This window comes from Juglans regia, chromosome 12 (genome assembly GCF_001411555.2).
Source record: "Juglans regia cultivar Chandler chromosome 12, Walnut 2.0, whole genome shotgun sequence".
NCBI classification, from domain to species: Eukaryota; Viridiplantae; Streptophyta; class Magnoliopsida; order Fagales; family Juglandaceae; genus Juglans; species Juglans regia.
In genome coordinates this window covers 20,370,160-20,378,228 of record NC_049912.1, presented here as the reverse complement: position 1 = coordinate 20,378,228, position 8,069 = coordinate 20,370,160, and positions in this window count along the sequence as shown.

The window sequence follows — 8,069 nt, the reverse complement described above, 5'->3', positions numbered from 1 at the left end:
TTACATAAAAATAATCTCATAAATTAATGTGATTTGATGTAATTTATTAGATTGTAAATTTATTTTTATTATAAAATAGATTTAACAAATCACATAAAATTACGTCAAATTATAAAATTATTTTTATATAATCAGTTTGTGACTATAACCCTCTTTATCTTCTATTCCTTCTCCTAGCTTTTGAATAATGATGGGGACAAATTATTATATAATTATTATTCAACTATTTAATAAACTATATAATATTATTCCTTAAATTTAGACTCTTTGGAATCATGTGAAATTGGAATAAATTGAAAAAATAATAATATTTTATTATAAAGTTATATAAAAATGGTCATGTAATGGTTTCTGTTCATATCATTTTTGCTCCCCAGTTAGTGACATTAGAGTATTCATTATATCCTGTGTCATTTCATCGGTGAGTCAGATGTCAAATCCCTTCGAAATTTGATAAAGAAGGATGGCACCAAGAGCCAATCACCATACAGATCATGATCCATTACTCCAATTTGGTCTAAAAGTCGCTTATGCAGATTTTTATTCCACAATTAATCGTACCATATATAGTTGAGATTTGATTGCCTTCTTCCTTGCCCCACCCACAAACATTCATTTGTTGGTTTGTTGGTTGCTTGCAAAACGCATAATTATGGGATGAAAAGGTATAAATTATAACCCGAAAAAATAAATTATTTCTTTACATATCAGTTATTGATATATCAAAAATCATGAAATTCGAATATAAGTTATTATAATTAGCTTCATACATGCACCCAAATAAAGAGATTTTGTGTATCTTAATTATGGTAATAATACTCCTTAATTGGTGGGGCCTATTATATATAGGTTTGACACTTCTTACTTGACATAGCACTAATTTCTGTTTTGTTCGATTTAGTCAACATACTTTGATTTGTAATAAACCCTAAATATGATGGCCGTACTACTACTCATATATATAATGGGATAATGTTAGTGGAGTTGTAGGATCTGCCTCTACTAGATTGTCCACGTTACTTGGTCTGTTCTTCATGACCCTTAATATAGTGCCCATTGAAGACTAGAGATGGAATATCTTTCAGTCAAAGGACAAGGTGAGAGAGTTGCGCGGACCTTTTGACCGTTAATATATATATATATATATATATATATATGTCGTGTGAAAGATTTTATAAAACTAAATAAATCTACAAATTGATTGATATTGTATGTTAGATTATAAAATTATTTTTAATATAAATTAAATCTAACGTATCATATGAAATCATATCAGTTTGTGTGTTGATTATTTTTATAGAATCTCTTTCTGATTATAACACTTCTCAATATATAAATATATATAATGCTTGCTAGGTTGAGCATGGTATGTTTTTAGAATGTGGCTACATGCTTTATCTAACATCTTAGACTCCCATTATTTAATTTATGGGAAACAAAAGTTCAGTAGATTATGTTATTTGAGATATCTTTTAAAAATAATTATTATTTGAGTCTACTAATTATCATTTTTTAAAAATGAAAAATCTATCTATACGGATTTATTATATATGATAAATTAAAATGTATCATATATGCCGTCTTAGAAAATTAATATAATTAATTGAAAAATTAGTTAACGGTTTTTTTTATGGTAAATATAAATTTGTAAATAAAAAAAGTTTTCATTCCAGACATTTTTTATATTACCAAATGGTAAGAAAAAAAAAGAACACTGATTTTTTATAACAAACAAACTAGCTATATACAATATAAAAAATAAAAATGATATAAAAATTAAAGTGAGAATATTCGATTACAAAATAAAACTATTGTGTAAGATTATCTAGGTCCTCCTACATCATAGTAATGCATCCCCCCTCAATCTCTCTTGCAGTTGAACCATGATGGGCACATTGATCCTCTCTATTGTCTTGGATTAAAAATGCACGATGCTCCTCAAGCAGTGATGACATCTCCCTAGTAGTAGTCCTTATAAGCTTTGTATCAGCATCGACAACTGTAGAAGCTGGATCACGCTCCGTGCCACCATGTGCCACTGCAACATTAATACGAGTCTTCTGTAAGTGGTACTTGCTCTTGCTAAAAGTATAATACGCCGCTCCCCAAATTTAAGAATAAAATCACTTTTAGAAGTTCTAGGGAAGCCGGAGTGCTACTACTGAACCTAATTTAAAAATATATTTATTTATTTTTCTAAAGGAAGTGTCAAATACAAATATTACTTATAATAAATAGAGTTGTTTTGAATTAAAATAATAAAATCATAAATGAGAGTGCACATAAGCATTTATTAAAATTTATCAAAGTTTGTACCATAAAAATCATAACTTAAAATCTCTGTCCATGATTTAGGCCACTGTCATGCCTCTCTGGACTAAGTCCTGCCTGCAACTCTATCTTCATAAATATTCTGACTTAGGGTGGTTTCAAAACATAAAACAAACAAAAATTAGTCGATGACTCAGTAAGAAACTCATCATGACGTAAACATACTTAACATAAGGTTTTTCATAAAATATTTCATACTGAGAACTTAAAATCATGATTGTTTATACGTATGCTTATGACATACATGACATATATTGGCTTATCTGACTTATTATACTGGCCCACACATTTAACCATGTGTGCAAGGTTGTGCACTGGCCCCACATCTCAAAGTCGCAAGGGGAGCCATTAATAGTATTCTAGCATACTATGGTAGACCACGCTTAAATCAGTGACTTGTGCATCTACCTATAAATAGCATTGGTACCATGCATCTGAATGACCATCTTATTTACTGATCTTATCTTATCTTACACTTGCTCGTAAGAAAATTTACGTGTCTTATGCAAAGTGAGATGTATAATACATACATAACTATAATATGCAGAATGAAATATAATGAATGATTTGCTTGCAAATATCATGATATGCGTAGTACGTAAACACTGGCTTCCAAAGAATTAGTTTTAATAATAATATATATAACTAGTTAACGTACGCTTATTCTAATTTATGATCAAGTTACTTACCTCGCAACGTTAAACCAATATTTTTGGCATGAAATCGATCACGTAAACTAGAAGGAGAGAGGAAATGTGAGGGACGTTGTTAGAGGAATGAGGCAGTCGGATATTGGTGTGGTGAACGTGGGACACATACGGTGCTGTACTGGGTATCTTAGGTTTGACCGCTGCACTTATATAGTTTTATGATTTTTTTTTTCCAAATAACACACGGACTGGAGATATTTATAGGGAGATTTGGGAGAAGGTACCGACAAGTTTGAGTTGGACTCAGTCACAATCATTCAAAAAGAGAGTTTGAATTTAAAAACATAATCTAGTAGTTCATTCAATGTAAGATTGGCAGTGACTGAGACTACATAGGGGACTTCAATCAGTGATGATTTTAAATTGAAATAAATTTTTAATGATCGATCTTTAAATTCTAAAATGATCTAACTTGTTCAATAAATAACAATTGGGATTTAACCTAGTTATTGTGTAACGCCCCATTCCTAAGGGTCCGGAGAGTCAACTCGTGTTACCTGATAATCAACTCCAACATTGCTAATATACTTTCAAAAGCTCCAAATCAAACGTAAACACTTCAAATTTAATTAACCACACAAACTCATATATCAAATCCTTGATATAGTAATACAAAAATATCAACTTCTCTACATGTCACTTAAATTCACATTTCAACAATATAATTATAGATTCCAAATTTCCAATATTATAATGAAATTTTGATTCAAACTAATTTCTTCAATATAATCAATTCTTCAAAATGCCAAGTCATTAGAAAACAATGAAATTTCTTAATAAAAATCGTCAATACTCAGTAAAAACTTTCTATTCTTAATCCACTATTCTTAAGTCATCTCACCCAATACTTTATAGTCTTGATCCTCAGCTTAAATATCTAAAATTATCTGAAAAATATAGTGAAGATAAGGGGTGAGTTATCAACAACTCAGTAAGCAGAGAACATATACTAGTATGTAAACATGAACATTTATCAAAATTCGGAATGTTAATCAAAATATTTTCTTTTAAGATGTAGAGTCAGAATACTTATTTTCAGAATACAAAATCGAAACATGTTACCAAAAATATAAGAGTGAAACTCATAAAACATTCTTATTCAAAATTCCTTTTGGCAGAGCATAACTGAACATCCTCATCTTATCTTGTTATATTAGAACAGAGATCGTGTTTAACCCTAGTTGTAGAGTTGTGCATTCTACAGAAAGCCAAACAAAACATAAATCACCATAAATATCAAAGCGACTGCACTCATAACAAAAAACTCCTATTATATCCCGTGGCGGGTTAAAGGTCACTATTATCTCCTATGACAGGGCCATATATCACTATTATATCCCATGACAAGGCCAAATGTCACTATTGTATCCAGTGACAGAGCTAGATGTCGCTATTGTATCCCGTGACAGGGCCAGATGTCACTATTATATCCCGTGACAGGGCCAGATGGTCACTATTATCTCCCGTGACAGGGCCACATATTAGAACAAAACATAATTATAATCACATCAGAATCAGAGTCAGAGTCAGAGTCAGAACAGAATCAAAACATCATGCCAAAAGTTTTTCAGATGCCAATCATTCCAAAACAGAGTACTGAACAAATTTAGATCATTTTACATTTTCCAAAAATAGATTCAGAATATCTTCACGTCACATGCAAAAATTATCAATTTTCATATTCGCTCACATTTTTCTGAGTTCAATAACAAAATGCCAAAAATAATCTCATATTTACACTAGTCATGCCAGAAAGTAATTTATCCTTATACAGAATCTCATGAGCATACAGAACAAATAACTAAGATCGTTTAACATTTATTTTCATAACACACAACATACACATTTTCAAAATTGACCTCAGTCCATTTTATTTTTAGATAAAGTTTAGTATAGGAACTCTACTTACTTGACTCTTGTGGAGAATTACTAGAGCCTTGAAATTGAACTCTATCAATGTCACAACAGTGCTAAAGGTAATTTCTGAAAGATCAAGCACACGAACACCCTATTTAACGAAGTGATATTTTCGGAATAAAAGGGCTAATTAATTGAAATAAATCTAGAAGATAATGGCAGGAAGATGCAACTCACAGCAAGCTCCAAAAATCACCAAGAAACAGAGTGAAGCTCACGACTTTTATGGGCAAAAAGGGCACGGCAAAAAGGGCAAAACAAAGTAATGAAAGACCAAACAAAAGGGAATGCAATGGGAATAAATCACAAGTATGAGCCACGAAATCAGTAAGGAAAAATTAAGAGTACAACACTGAAGGCTCATGGACAGCCTGCAGATGGAGAGAAAAATAGATGAAAAATAAATGCTAAAGAGGAAGAGATTTACATGGTTTTACAACAAAAGAGAAATCGAAAATTAAAGAGATGGAAATGGAACCATTACCAGCCGAAAATGGAGGAATGAGTGGCAACGTTCGCTGACTTATAGATGGGAAGAACCGAAAATAAGATGGAGGGGAAGAAGGAACGCAGCAGACGACATCCCAATGAAAAACAGAGGAAAGAAATGACATAAAATGAAGAAGGAGAATAAGTGAAGCAATAGCAGTTCGGATTGAAGAATGAGATGAAAACTGAAATAGAAAGGAGGTGGACAAGTAATGGCGCGTAGGTGAAGAAAAGAAGAGATGAAGAAGCCCTAAGGGCTGGACCAAATGACATCATTTGGGGGGGGGGGGGGGGATTTAGTGGGTTGGGTTGAAGGCTCACGGGTTAGGCTGGGGATTGAATGGGCTGGGCCCAAAAGAAAAATAAAACACACTCAAACAGGCCCAATCCGAAAATAGAAGAGTCCAACAAAATAAAAAGGCACAATAAAAATAAATAAGAGCCAAATAAAAACACTACAACTCAATATTAATAAAATAAAATAATTAAAGTCCAACAATAAAATAAATTAAAGCAAATAGCAATTTAAATGCAAACAATAATTAATATCAAGAAAGCACATCAAAATAAATTTCACAACTTGAAAATCATAAAATAAATCTAACGAGAAATCGGATAAATTTAGAACAAGAGAACCAATATTTAAATTAATTAAAATAATCCTTCAATTAAAAAAAAACTAAAACATGGGGTATCACATATTGAGTCTTATTAAAACTCTTAATCAATTTTAATAATTTATCGTTCACGAACTTATCTAATATAGTCCATTAAATATAATTTAGACCTAATAAAATTTTCAATATTCAGACCTTAGAATTATTGAGCCGAATCGTTACAAATTCCTCTCTTTATAAAAATTCCGTCCTCGAAATTTTCTAGATCTCAAATAACTTACATATTTATCCACCACATACTTTTTATGTCTATTTACTCCTCAATCATTTAGTCAAACCTAATATTAAAAGAAATTTCGATTGTCTCATATTTTGGTCTGATGCCTCACTAATCCTTTAGGCGTACACATTAGCATACTACGTGTCAACCACCATACACTGCAAATTCAATTAAAGCCTAAACAATTATAAGCTTTAACAATGGGATTGATAAATTCACCTAACAATTATCTTAACTCGACATACAATAGTAACTAACGATCTCCACATAAATAAAACTCTCTACCAAAAATAATAATAACAAAATTCTCTACCTAAAATAATAATTTCAATAAATCGTAACCTAAGACTCTCCAAAGTTCAAATCCTAAATCTTACAACTTGTACTTGGCGATAGAATCGTGTTACTTATAAAACATAAGAGTCATCATGAAATACTATACACATACATAAATCTATGTAGTAACTTCAAAACCCACTAAATTCATTCCTAATTTCTTCAAATAGAACTACTCAAAATATATAACTAAAAATATATTTGAACAAAATGCATCATCAATCTTAAAAGTAAAAGCTTCCTAACCTCACATTTAGAAACTTCCATATCTCATACTCTACAACTCTTTTACATAATAGGTGCATGCGTCTAAAAATATCTTTGAAACTTAATTAAAACAATAATAGTTCAAGATACTTACTGTAGAATAGAACATGCCTTCGACAGACCTTCACCTAGACTTTTTTTTAGAAAAGTTTACAAAATCTTCAACATGGTCTATGATGCTAACTATAACACCCCGCTCTCCAGATTTAAGAATAAAACTACTTTTAGAAATTATAGGGGAACACGGAGTGCTACTTCTAAACTTGACTTAAAAAACATATTTATTTTCTAAAGGAAGCGCCAAGTACAAATATTCCTTAAAATAAATAGAGTCGTTTTGAATTAAAATAATAAAATCGTAAATGAGAGTGCCTAGAAGCATTTATTAAAATTTATCAAAGTATGTGCCAAAGAAAAGCCATAACTTAAAATCTCTATACATGTTCTAGGTCACTATTACGTCTCTCTGAACTAAGTCCCATCCTGCAACTTTATCTTCATAAATACTCTAACTTATGGTGATTTAAAAACATAAAAAATTAAAAAAAAATTGAGTCGATAACTTAGTAAAAAACCCATCATAACGTAAACATACTTAACATAAAATTTTTCATAAAATATTTCATGTTGAGAACTTAAAATCATGACTATTCATATGTATGCTTATGACATGCATGACTTATCTTAGCTTATCTGACTTATCATACTAGAGCACACAGTTAACTCTATGTGCAAGGTTGTGTACCAGCTCCACATCACGCGGCCGCAAAAGATGTGGCGCCCTCGACCCCCACGTACGGAAACTCAGGAATCGAGATGCCCGAATTATGACAATACAGTCACACATCTCAACGATAAGTGTCAAGTGTGTGTACATGTCACAGTGTACAACTAAAATAAAGCAGTGGATAATTTAAATAAGTCGACTAAGTACCAAAATTGTTTAATACAAATTTACTTAAATAAAATGTTTAAAAAGAGTTATACAATTATACCAAAAAAGATATAATATAAAGACTAAACACATAAACGAGTGATCCCATATCACTCATCCGGCAGAGCCGAATCCTCAGGCTCAACATCAATATCATCTGCATCAAAATCTGCGATACCATAAAAATG